This window comes from Lycorma delicatula, chromosome 13 (assembly GCF_047948215.1).
Source record: "Lycorma delicatula isolate Av1 chromosome 13, ASM4794821v1, whole genome shotgun sequence".
NCBI classification, from domain to species: domain Eukaryota; kingdom Metazoa; phylum Arthropoda; class Insecta; order Hemiptera; family Fulgoridae; genus Lycorma; species Lycorma delicatula.
Window position 1 is genome coordinate 55,282,368 of NC_134467.1, and position 14,502 is coordinate 55,296,869.

The following is a 14,502-nucleotide window of genomic DNA, read 5'->3' on the forward strand; positions in this document are numbered from 1 at the left end:
TCGGCACCGCCCGAATGAAACCAACTTTTCGTGTATGAAGACATAGGCAGCCGTGAAATATAAACGTTTGCTATTTTCTATGAACGTAGAAAAAATATTGGAAATCGGTGCGGTTGGGTCTTGTATTTTCCTTTCTTCACAATCACTTTCTTTCTTTCTTTTTCCTGTTTAGCCTCCGGTAACTACCGTTTAGATAATACTTCAGAGGATGAATGAAGATGATATGTATGAGTATAAATGAAGTGTAGTCTTATACATTCTCAGTTCGATCGTTCCTGAGATGTGTGTGGTTAATTGAAACCCGACCACCAAAGAACACTGGTATCCACGATCCGTGTAAAAATAACTGGTTTTATTAGGACTTGAACGCTGGAACTCTCGACTTCCAAATCAAATGATTTGGGTAGACGCCTTTACCACTAGACCAACCCGGTGGGTTTTCTTCACAATCACGGGGGTTATCAAACCGTAAACATGTCAAAATAAACAATAATCTTTGTTTTGACATGGTATATCTGAAAATGTTCTGTACAGTACCATCCATATAAACTGTGAACCGACTCGTCTTCTGATTTGAACGCAGATGTGAAAATAAGGAAACCAAGGAATGCCTTTACTTCAATGATATTCAGGTCTTGAAACCGGTTCAATGTTTTCCTCGAGTATCGAGCTTTTTCAATTTTCACGTCGGTCCATTTCAAAATCTCTTCCAAAATGTTCTCGGTAAAATAAAGTGACCGTATTTTTTCATACGGGGAGACTCTCCAAATATTTTTACTGGAGGCCATGGCCCTGGTAATTGTGTTATTATATTGTGCTGCCTGGCTGTCCTTTCCTCCATTTGAAGCAACGTTTTTTTCCAAAATAAAATAAATTTTAAGGCTCGCCTCCTTTTTCTCCAAAGTCTTGTTCAACTTCTAGGTCATCGATGATTTCCCCTTCATTGTCAACTAAATCATCAGATTCGTGTTCACTTCGGATTTCAAAGTCGGGGTCATTGTTGCTGTCTGTAGGGGATGTAGCGTTTCATTATTTTCACCCGATATCTGTTCAACATATCACATTTGGGGCCATCAGCAGACCGCATGGAAGGAGTCTGTGTAGATGGACCTTCCAGTGATTCTTCTTTTCGATTTGATATCATCTAAAATAACAAACACTCATTTGATGTCTAATGTAACAAGAAATACAAGATAAAGATAAAAGAAATCAATAAGGTACCTGCTGTCGCTTCGTCCATGACGTAAAAGAAAATAATAATTATAGTAATTCTATGAAAATAATAATCGAAAGAACGTCTTCAAAAGTTAAAAGGAATTAGTTAGACGAATCAAAATGATTAATTCTGTCACAATACATAAAAAAAGTTACATAATCACTATCGTTCATCTACGGGATCGCTAGACAAACTCAAATAAAGATGTTCACTCACCAGAACGCACAACAGAAATGACCTTGCACGATATTAAAGTCGGTACTGGGAGTAAAAGGTTAGGAGGAGGTAGTGGCCTAGACCAAAGGGAATTGGCACCGTTACTATATTCCTGAGATGTGGGGTCTGACACTTACGGGTTAAAATTACCGATGTGCCCTCTAAGAAAAACAGATTTAGGGCTTTATCGATTCAGAATGTGGTTTCCAAAAAAAAAGTAATAGGTAAAATTAAAAACTTGATTTAATTTTGGCGGAAGAGAAATTTTTACCAAGAAAATATTTAAGGCGCTCCAACTAATCATGTCATACTGCACGTGCAATGTGCCATACTTAGAGATCCAGTTTCTAGCATGCTCCTCCTTGGCTATATTGTCAACGTACTGTTTTGATCAACTTGTTCTGTTTTATTAATGGTTTTTTTAACTCGTTTTTCTGATCACTCTTAAACATCAGTCTTATATTTGGGATATGATTTTAATGTTCGTATCAGATTTCCTATCACGGAATTTTTAAGTCGCCTACACTGTTGCACTGTTTTAACTTTCATTTGACTTGTTTAGTCGACAAAAGAAGGCATCATCTGACTTTCTGCGATTATAAATTTACAACCTTATAAGTTTAGAACAGTTTATACCAAATGAAAGCTACTTCTATTTTACATTATTTTAAAAATAATTATTTATACTGTAAGAAACCCAACATTATGCAGAAATCACAGGAAAACTGAATTCCGTTATTTTTATTTTTATTTTTTTTGCTAACATATTTTTCAAGCTCTATAACTGATAAAATTTTGTAAAAATGTGGTCATCATTTACGCTAAAATATCGATTTTTATCTTTAGCCTCCTAAAATTTTTATCTGTTTGTTATTTTGGTGGCAGTGGTGTGTTTGAAAAAATCTTCCTTTATCCCTATAACATTATTAAATCATTTGAAATCATTTACAGTAAACAGTTTTACCAAATAAATTTATAAATTTCATAGTTTATAAACCTGGAGGAGTGATTAAATAGGAGTGAAATTAATGAAAGTAGAAATTCATTTTTTACTCTTTTAGTTTATATCGAACCGGTTTACTCTTATTCACTCTATCGGTTGAGCGATTAGCCAAGAAAACTACTAGCGCCAAATTTATTGAGGATCATATAATTCTTGCAAGTCTTATGAAATTTAAATAATATTCCCAATAATACATTTAAAAAATTTTACCAATGCTATACCAATAATGAAATTGTAAATCGGATGTGTAATAAAGACAAAATAACTGCTAACAGTGTCGAGGCTATTGTAGATATCCAGTTTTTAAACTGATCAGAGGGTTCTTCCTAGATATTTTTTAAGGATTTTCATTTTAAGGACTTGAACAGTCCTGATATTTATATCATGACATGATAGTACTTAAAACAACACTAATAATAAATAAACTTGGATATGTCATGAATTTCCGGCTTAATTATTTGAGGAGAACGGTTTATTTTTAAATCCCTATCACAGTTTTAAGAAGGGCAGATCAACTATAGTTATCAAGGCCTTTTTTTTATAGAGGCTCTTTTTAGAAAGTATCTACTTGGGTATGAAGAATTAATCATGCTCACGCTCCGCAATTTGATTTGCTTTGGATTGCGTCAGTGAAACATAGACGGTTGGATTTGTTCAACTTGCGATCTAATCGGTTCTACAATTTCTGTTTTCTTGCTATTTAAAAGATTAGTGGATTATCATAGCATCCTCAGTCTATTCAAAATCCTTTGGGGAAATTTTTTCTTTAGAACCATAGATTTGGAAGCTATGATGAATTTATTTTATCTTAAATGGATTTTTTTTAAAATAAATTTTTGTATTTATATTTTATGAAAATAATTAATTATTGTATTACAGACAGAACAATACACAGAGATTCTTTAACAACAAAATCACATTACCCGATAACGATTCATTGGATTGTTTACAATTTAAGTGTAAGTTAATTTCTGCATTTATTAATATTCATTATAATTATAAATATTAAAATTAATGTTAATAGTAACCTGTTTGACAAAAATATAAATTTGTCACAATGTCAGTCGGTTCTTAATAGTTTCATTAAAAATGAAGCTCATGCTATTTCTCATTTCTATTATAAGTATTCTTTTAAAAATACAATTAATAAATAAATTCAATAAACAGTTATTTGATCTTATTGTACCGTAGTGGTCATGTGATGTTACCATATTTTTTCTAATTATTATAATTATTTAAAACTAAAATTTTAAATGACAAATCCACATTTGGTGAGCTTCTGGTTTGTTTCTATTAGATTTCTGGCAAATGTTAACTGAGAATTGTTTATGTTTGTTAATTTGACATATTTTTTTGTTTTGCTTACTTTTGTTTTTATTTATTTTTTGTAAGAGATGTCAGTGTGTATTAAGTATTTTATAATGCTGAATTCTTTTGTATGGTTTACAGGTGACACTGCTTTTTGAACAATCTGTGTATCGTATTTCTAAACGTAGATATTATATGTGAGGTCGGGTAGTTTGGCATATTATGAATGAGTATCATTGTTGGCTTTTTCCACAGAGTGATTTGTGAAGAATGTGATAAACTTTCAGGACATGATCAACCGGTGAAAATAAAGAAGGGAGTTCAGTTCATAATAGGTTCGGAAACGCTTCATTAACTGGCAAAAGATTTCGCCCAGATTTTTGCACCTATGGTAAAATTAAGCCAGGATGTAATTTTTGGAACCCAGTTAAAAGGAAAATATAGAAGTTTTATAAGAAATCTGACGTGAAAAATTAAACAAAAAAATAGGTCCCAGAACTTTATTTTTAATAATTTTCGAGGAATCTGGGGTAAATAGAAAAAATTGAGTCGAAAAGTGGGATTTTCGTCACCATTATTTTGTCTTAAGGGGGTAAGTAAACCCAAATTTTGACTACTAAAATATTATTTTTTTTGTTAAAAAAAAATAATTTTTTGTGTCATTTATTGATTATTTAAAATCTGCTTTTTAGTGTGATATAATTATTTTTTTCTAAATTTTAACTCTCTCTCTCTATATATATATATATATATATATATATATATATTATAGATCATTGCTAGATAAAATTGACTCACATTTAAGAAATTTGCAGAAATACAGATTAGGTTCTTTGTAAATTATACAGTAAATTACTGTACTTTATTTTACTATTACAGTGTCAATGTACCACTATTTTAGTGATATTACAGTACAATGTATGTATTTATAAAGAAAAAAATATGTACCATTTATTTATTTTCTCCTTTCAGTGACACTATCTAACAACTAACTACAACAACAACTGACTATCTACAGATCGGCTGGGGGCGTCTTTAAAAGTACCATATTTTTTGCTTCCAATTGTGTTGTTCATGTACATGTACATTTCATAATAGGGTTGCAATGGGATCATGTTAAAAAATAATTAGGTACACCAGAATATTCCAATTTTTCCTCCTCAGTGGCAGTTGCTAATTGATATACAGTCAATGAAAACCCTTCCACTCTTTCAGACTGGGTCACTTGATAGACAGAAGAGTAGCATGCACTCCTAGTGCCAACAAAAGAATGTATATGTTTCTTCCTGTTGAGATAAGTAAAGTAATATTCAGTCTAGATCATCTCTTGGAAAAGAAGGTTTGGTGGTGCACTCCCAAGAGAATTGATCATATCTATAATGTGAATCAAAAAAATATTTTTTTCAGACTTCAGTCGCTCTTTGTTACTAAGCTTGCTTTTCTCTACATATTTGCAGTTTTATGACTAATTCATCATAGTCTTGGACCAGAATACAGTGACCAGCATGGAACCATCAACTTCTATAGCTTCAAGTAAAATGTACTGTTGCAATCCATTTGAAAAGTCAAAGTCATAAATCCTGTAAGAAAAACCTGAGAAGTGCAAGCAAGAATTTGGTGCGTACATTTACTTTTCTTAAACAAGGTTACAAAATTTGTAGTACTTGCCGCAAACAGATTAAAGCTTCTGCTAAAAATAATGCTGAAGAAACTACTTCTGATGAAGAATTTCAACAATTAGATCCTTTGTATACCCCAGAAAAAAATGAAGCTGTAAATGCTCTCATCAAAAGTTTGATTGTTTTAAATGAATCACCTATTCAGAAAAAAAGGACTATGCGAGAGAAAATACTCTCAGGAAAAGGTTAAGAAAGCAGCAGTAATGTTCAAAAGCAAAATATTGAACATCGATTCAGATTCTGAACAAGAAGCTGTTCCTCTCATCTGACTGTGAAATTATCAACCGATTGAAAGAAAAATGTAATACTGCAGATAATAAGAGCATAAAAAGTAACTAATCTGTATGAGAGTGAAGAAATAATTGTATGAGGGTGAAGAATCGATTGATGCCTGGAAAAAAGATTTTATTTCACTTTAGATAAATGGAAGATTGAGCATGTTCAGAAATAAATTAATTTTGTGTTATCTCCGTGAAGCTTTTGCATCGTTTAAACAGAGATATCTGTTGCTGAAATTAGGATTTTCAAAGTTCTGTGAACTCAGGCCTAAGTACTGTGTTCTTGCAGTTGCGAGTAGAACCCACAGTGTTTGTGTATGGGTCAATCCATTTTAAGTGTCCCAAAAAAACATAAGCTGGTTGCTTGACCGATTAAAAAAAAAAGCCACTTTCAATTCAATTCAAAATACCCACTTGTTTTCTACACGTTTCAGAACCTTAAAATTACTTTTTAAAATTTTTATTTAAGCAGTTTACCTGTGGTGGCCATTTTTGTTATGGTGTGCACACCTATTTTTGTGATTTTAAGGGTTTACAGAAAAAATTATAACTAAAAAACTATTGGTCCTGGAAGGATGAAAAAAAGGCAATTTATTCATATTTTTTCAAGGTAAAATACTGATTCAGTGGTTTATTTACCTATCTCCCTTTTTTCTATGAAAAAATTACAAATAAATTTGAACATGAAAGATTGTGAAATTTCACTTTTGTTAATTATTTTTCAAGATGCAGGGATGGCAAACACAGTTTGAATTATTTTTTTATGTGTAGGTATATGTTAGTATTATTACCATAAGTAATATCAATGGTGATATACTTGCCCCTAAATTTTCATGAATTTTTGAAAATAATTTTTTTTAAAAACTTAAAATTTTGTCTTTAAATAACTCTGATGGGGCTGGTGATAAAAATCTCAAATTTGCATAACTTGCAGTGTTTTTGTGTAGATGCTTATGGTAAATAAAAAAGTTTCTTGTATATTGTACTATTAAAAACATTATCTCTCTCAAAACTCATGAAAAACCTGTTAAAAGCGATACCATTTTGATTTGCTAAATAAGTGCTCCAAGGGGGGGTTTCTTGTCTTCTTTGCACTTTACATTTTTTATATTTAGCCCCTATGTTGTTGAAGTTGATGTTCACAATATTTTTAAAATAGCTTTTTTTTTTAATTATTAATGATATGTCGCATAATTTAAGCAGCATTCAATTGTTCAGTATTGTGATGCGGGACAATGCAATTTTCTTGGTCTTTGCGTTCATGTAGTTCTTTGTTCTGCTGAAAAAAAAAACCTTTTGAAACAGTTAACACAAAGAGACATTCCAGGAACTAAATTTAAATTTGGAAAAATGTGTTTTTTAAGAGCTTGCTTTAATGTTATTTGTTCTTAAGTTTTTCTTAATTGTTTTTATGAGTTCTCAAAGGGTCACAACAGAAGTGTCCATACAGGTGACTGAATTTTTACATAAGCTTTTTTCATAATATTTACAAACACTAGTGACATCTGAATTAACATGGAAAAAAGTAAGTTGTTGGTTTTCATCACCAAATTCACATGTAAAGGCAAGATACAGTGTTCTGTAGTAGTCTCTTCGCTGTGGCTGTAGAACAGGACGCAATATATATAGCAAAAACATCAACAAATAAAGAAGATGAAACAGGCGTCTGCACACATTTAATAATACTGTTGATGGCTATAGAAAATAACGTGGCACTTAATACACTTCATTGGTACTCCATTCTCCACATTGACGCTACCTGAGAGAGAATCTCCACACAAACATGGAGAGTTCGACCATTTAAGAAACCCCTAATAAAAGCAAGTATAATGCCCTTGAGTCCCCATTCTTTGAGGGTGTTTAGGATAGCATGTCGTCAGGCTGTGTCAATTTCAAGGGTGATATGTTATTAAACATTTTTCAGAGAAGATTCTTGATTTAATAAATAATCGAATTTGATTTATAGCACAGATTTCTACCTGTTTTTAAGAGGAAATTAATGCATTTTGAAACGTTACCAAAGTTATATGAATACCTTTTTCTGGCCTTACTCCAAACTATGAAAATACAACTAACAAAAATTATTACTATATAACTGTATAAAAATACTTGTAGGAAACAGATATAAGAAAAATAAAATCAGTTGTTTAAAATCATGAGAAAATAAAACCTACTGTTTTAAATATGCTCCTGTTCACCAAAGATTACTACAAAAAACTTAAATTGTTCCAGAATGAGTTTTGAAATCATATTTTATTTAATTCTGTGTATTTTTTTAAATCTATTTTCATCAATGACTATCATGCAAATATAAATAGCAAAAGTCAATTACATTTCAAATTAAACAGATGCTGTTAATTAACCAAATTCTTTTTTATTTTCATTTTAGGCATTTGTATATGTATCAACAGCCTACTCTAACTGTCACTTGAATAAAATTGAAGCGAAATTTTATATATCAACCATTGACGACAACAAATTAATAACATTAACAGAGTGCCTTAACAATCAACAGTTAAAAAATCTGACACTTTGTAAGATTTATTTTATTACCTTTTTTATTTATTGATTGTATCCATTAGTACTAAAAAATTATTTAAAAAGTGAAAATCCACCTTACCAGCAAATTAAATGTGTTTTTCTTGATCTTTACCTTAGACCACTGTCAGGAGAATAATGACTGCTTAATCATTTTAATTTTTGACTATTTTATAAAATTATTTTATTTTCCTGACGATGTTCTAAGGAACTGAAAGATCTAGAGACACATTTAATTTGCTGTTAAGATGGATTTCACTTTCTTAATAATTTATTAAACATATCAGCAGTAATCATGCTTGAGAAATTAATACAAAATTATTGATGTGTTTATCTATAATAATATATTTAAAAAAGCCAAAAAAAAAGGTGAATTACGATCATTATTATATTATATACCATTATCAGTATACATACCTTAAGATTACTTGTCAAAAATAGGCATGGAATTGTGTTCAGAGAAGGAAGTAATGATTCATTAAATGTTTATTATATTATAAGTATTCAAAAATGTTTATTTTCCATATTCAAATATTTTAATTAGTAATCATATTTGAATAATACAGATTATGAAAAAAAAAATTAGATGTGAGTTTACCATAGAATGAAGATCCAAATCATTTTTTCATTCTTACTTTAAAATCTGTTATGTGCTGGAACATACAAGATCAGTACACTGTAAAAATATCATATAATTATGGGGGGAAACTGAACTTTCTTGGTGCAGATATATAAATTTTTTAACACTTTCATAGGCTTTAATCATTTTAGTTCTATGTTTTGAAAGTAAAGAACAACATGTTTTATTTTTTAATGAAGATAGAGACTTGAATCGTTTAAAGTATATTAATATCTAATAAAGCTGAAGATTCTTAAAATGTTCTCTTAAGTATAATTTATAAAATGGTATTTTGTACAATGCATACTAGCAAAATAATTAATTGAAACAATCAGTTAATAAAGAGTCTTTAAGACAATCCCCCATCTTAAAGATTTATTTATTCATTTTATAAAAATCAGTTTAGCAAAACTAGTTCCGATAAATTTCTTAGATACCCATTTTACCAAACGGTAATTAAAACTTTTCTTAATATTTCTGTTTGCTGTATTATTACAACCTTTTATAACCGAATGAAGATATACAAAAGTGTGCAGAAAGACTGCATACTAGTTTCATCTCAAGTGCTAACATTTAAAAAAAAAGTGGTAATACAATATTATATCATTTAACTCTAGATAACATCTCTACAATGAGAGGCATGATTTTATATATGATTAACATCTTTATGGTTTATATATATGTAGAACTTAATATGAAAATTATTTTATTTCAGACTGCTGGATGATATTCCTAATACATATGTATATACTAAAGCAGTAGCAGAAGACATTGTTAGAAGATGTAGTAAAGGGTTACCAGTAGTTGTAGTACGACCAAGCATAAGTAAGTATATATGATGAAGTAAGTATGGCTTTTAATTTTATCAGCTTATATTCTTTAAGTTAATCTTGGTAGAACAGCTCTGATCACAAATACTCAAATTATTATATCTTCTGTAGTACGATCATGAAATTATAATTGTTATCGTAATTAAAAATGAAATCCAATTCATCGGTGATGTCAACATAAATACTTGAAAACGAAATGTTCCTTTCATACTTAGGCGAACTGCAAAGAACAGATTTTTAAAAATATCTCATTGAGGGTGCAATATAAGGCTGGAAAATTAGAATTACAGGCGTAGTTTTTCTTTTTTTTTCTGTTTTTAGTCTCCGGAACCACTGTTACAGCATTACTTCAGACGATTTGTATGAGTGTAAATGAAGTGTAGTCTTGCACTGTCTCAGGTTGACCATTCCTGAGATGTGCAATTAATTGAAACCCAACCACCAAGAACACTGGTCTCACAATATAATATTCAAATCCATATAAAAGTAACTAAGGTTCAACTCTCGATATCAAAATCAGCTAATTTGCGATGATAAGTTCAACACTAGACCAACTCAGTGGGTACAGGTTGAGTAGTATATGTATTATTTAATCATTAAATGAGATGAAGTCATTTTTACTGAGATATTTTTAAGAAGACTGAGAAATTATGTACAAAAAAATTATATGAATTTACTTTTTACCAACTGCCATATAATTTTCTAGATTGTACAATTTCTAGATTGTGTAATTACCGGAAACTAATCAAATACTTGTATCATCAGTAACGCCTAAAATAAGTTAAATAAAAGGTTACTATTACTTTATAGCAAATATAGAGGAAATCAAGCTGCTCTAGATTAGCTTAAAAATGTTAAAACAAATAATTTTTTTACGCGGTTCTTTATAAACATTTGCAAATGTAGATCAATCAAAATGGAATACCCACCCTAATGATTTGTTACTTCACTCTGAAAAAGCTTCCAATGAGCACTTAGTTTCTTACTAGAGCTGCTTTAACATATCAGAAGAAAGAATTGAGGGGTTCTTCTTAAGATATCCTACCAACACAGGGTTTAAAACTGATGTAGGCAGGAACAACAACTGAGTAATATAATTATATTTCAGTGAAAGTAATAACTTGTTTCTGATTAAACGTTTACTAATACTAGAAAATGAAAACTGTTGTGTTGAAGTTGTCCTTTATGTATTTGTGCACATTATGAAGTATTATTTTTTTTCTTAATAAATACTGTGCATAGACTTAATGTTAATGAAACTATAGACTTAATGAAATTGTAATTGTAGAAACTTTGTCTATTTTTACTCGCATAAATATGTGAAAACAATTTTTCATTTATCTGAAACTTCTCTTAAATGTTGTGTTTTTGTTTGCTTGTTATATAATATTTTTTCCCTAGAGTTAGGAGTTTCAAATAATGTTAGTAATCACGGTGCTATTTCTTACCTTTCTGAATACCAGCAAGCAAACAAGCTTCAGTAAATTTAACCATAACTTGCTTGATACTATTTTGGGTCCAAATCTAAATTCTTCATCCTGGCAATTAATTATCTCATCCTTCAGCAGTAGATGCTGCATGGATGTTAACATTCAAGTAATCTTGCCTATTATTATAATTTATTAAAATTTTGAGTTTTAATTTCAATGTAGATGCTATCTACTACACCAGTTATGTAAGGGAATTTAAACCCGCTAGTATTTCACTTTCTTGTAGCATTAATATTTCTCTGTAATTTTTTTCCTTTTTGGAAATGTAATAAGAAGCTTTTTTATTGAATGCTCCTAACATGTAAGTATCTGTACGCCCGATTAATTGTTAAATTGAATTATTTTAACATGTATAAGCAACATTACTGAATTTTTATTGTTCTAGCTAGACATATTTAATATATACTTAAAATGTGAACTTAACTAAAAACATAAATTATTATAACTCATTGCAATGTTTAATAAATGAAGTGTAAATTTTGAAAGCAAATAAAGGAAGTGATTATGAATAATTGGTTATATGGCATTACTTATTATATACAGTTTAGATCCAACGAATTGCTCAATGGCTGAAATTGTTGTACATTTTTTTTTGTCCTCTGGGCCGGATAATTAAGAAATATGGATATGACTGGATAATTAAATAATTATGTGAAATATCAGCTACTTGTGAAGTTCTCATATTGCGAAATACATATAAATACATTGCAATTTGGCAAATTCAATCTTCATTGGTGATATTCAATAATAATAATTAAATTATGAACGAATGAAAATATTATTTTGGAGTTTTGTTCACTACATTGGATCTAGGTTCATAATTTACGTTAACACCAATATCTATATAATATTATTAGTGTAATTTAGTTTTATTTAGTTTTTTTGGCCATATTAGTTATTGTAATCATTATGGATAAAGAACAATTTTTAAGACATTGAAAATCAATTAAGGCTTTCGTAACAAGAATTGCAACATTCGCGGATAAATTTGACGCATCACAAGATGAGAGCTATACTGTACTCAAATTACAAAAATTTGCACCGCAAATATGATTCCATTCAGATATAATTAGAAATGGATGTTGATAATGATAGTTTGTCTTTAGGTCAAGAACAAATCAAGAAAAAATTATGCAACATAGAATGTAAGCTGCAACATTTTTTAAATAGTCAGCATAGAGTAAATAATCAAGAACATTCTGTAGACACAGCTACTAAACAATTACAATCACACCTTTTCAATTTACCGTTGTTTAATGGTGACATTCTTGAATAGCCTCAAGTTTTTAATACATTTAATGAATCAATCCACACTTGAAAAGATTTAACAAATGTTCAAAAATTACATTACTTACATTCACCGCTAAAATGAAGCATTAGCCATTATTAAAAAGCTTCCATTAACCAATGAAAATGATAAAATCACATTAAATTTATTAATAAAACATTTGATAAAAAATTTATGACTATATTTTAATACAGATTGCATTTTAAAAATACATTTTTTAAAAAGAGAATCATTAGCTCTTCAGTCTAAATTCATTAATGATATTTCTTCATTTTTAAACTCACTTGAAGCAATACAACATCCAGTTAACATATTCAAATTCGTTGCAATTCAATTTCTAACAACACGGCTGGATTACGGAAGGAAAGATTATCAAATAAGGGTGGTCCAAACTTTCAAGAGTTCTTAGAATTTCTTGAAACCCGATGATACAACCTGGAAAATCTTAGTTTGAGTACTATAAATTCACAATTCAGTATTGGAAATGTTGAAGGACAATATTACAATGCATTTAAATCTCATTGCAAACATCCTACTTTAAATGTTAACAAGATTCATAAACAACAATGTTAGTTATTATTTTAGATCTAACTTTAAACATTGTTTATTTTGTAATGGCAATCATAAATTTAAAAAAAATGCAAAGAATCTTTAAATTTATCCAATGATGAACGAAGAGATTTTTGAGGATAATAATAGTTGTCTCATATGTTTTCACAAAGGTCATAGTAACAATCAATGTTACTCAAATAACTTATATGATTTATGTCAACAAAAATACAACATACTAGTTCATACTGATAACATTAATGATTCTAAATTAAGTAATGATAAATTTAGTAATTATGACTCCTCATATGATATGCATTAACTGTTCTGCATATTTAAGAGGACGGCTGAAACGTACACAGAAGGCTTTGCCATTTTGTATACCTATGGTTTGGCACGAACCAAAGGATCATGCAACCGATTGTTACTTTTTTTAACAAATGTGTCTAGAATTTCTAAAAAACCTAAACATATGTAAAATATCCTTCATTGCCATCTGCAATCAGACCTGTACCTCACAGTGAAATTATTCCAGTTCCTGAGCCACCTGTGGATGTATGTTTTGAAAGCAGCGATGAAGAATCAGGCAGTACTGAAGGGCAACAATGATTTTGATTTTGAATTATCTTCAAATAAGCCACTCTTATATCACAAGGTGACTAAACCTTTAATTAATAGGTAATTAAATGACTTAGTTAGGGTTTTAAATTCATCAAAAAAAAAAAGCTGAACTGTTAGGATTAAGAGTGCAAGGTTGGAATTTACTTCAAAAAAATACAAAATTTCAGCCTTTTGAAGCCGGCAAAAAGAAATTTTCAGTACTTATTGATGAAAATAATTTGATTTATTGCAAAAATATATGAGCTTATGTTGCACTTAGGACAAGCTCATAAACCTGAGGACTGGCACCTTTTGATAGATTTGTCAAACAAGTATAGTTTAAAAGCGGTTCTACTACACAACGGTAACAAATATCCTTCAATACCAATCACTTATGATATTAATTTGAAAGAGATATACGATGTGATGAAGACGTCCTTGAACAAATAAATTATAAAAAACATAGCTGGAACATATGTGGTGATTTGAAATTTATAGCTATTTTGTTAGACTATACCAAGTACATGTGTTTTCTTTGCGATTGGGACAGCCAAGCTAGGGATAAACATTTAGTTAATAAAGAGTAGAAGAAATGAGATAACTTAACTCCAAAAGGGAAAAATATTATTCATGAGCCCTTAGTTGAACCCCAAAAAATATTTTTACCTCCTACCCAATCAAGCTAGGACTAATGAAAAATTTTGTAAAAGCAATGAAGAAGGATAGTTGCATTCAGAAATTTCTGAATGCAAGTGAAGGAAAACTTAAAGAAGGAATATTTGTTGGTCCTCAAATAAGAGAGAGGTCAAAGATGATGTATTTAACACAATGTTAAATAATGTAGAACGTGTAGCTTGGGCTTCATTTAAAGACGTTTGCAAAATTTTT

The 14,502-nt window shown here is 29.8% G+C and overlaps 1 long non-coding RNA gene across 1 annotated transcript in view; it reads left to right on the forward strand.

Annotated features, from left to right (window-relative positions):
• Positions 1 to 14,502, forward strand: part of LOC142333829 (uncharacterized) — an 85,506-nt gene that overhangs the window by 65,652 nt on the left and 5,352 nt on the right. Inside the window, exons 2-5 of the long non-coding RNA XR_012758716.1 lie at positions 3,315 to 3,394; positions 3,885 to 4,335; positions 8,090 to 8,234; positions 9,573 to 9,682. This is a non-coding gene — a long non-coding RNA (uncharacterized LOC142333829). The remainder of the gene's footprint in view (positions 1 to 3,314; positions 3,395 to 3,884; positions 4,336 to 8,089; positions 8,235 to 9,572; positions 9,683 to 14,502) is intronic.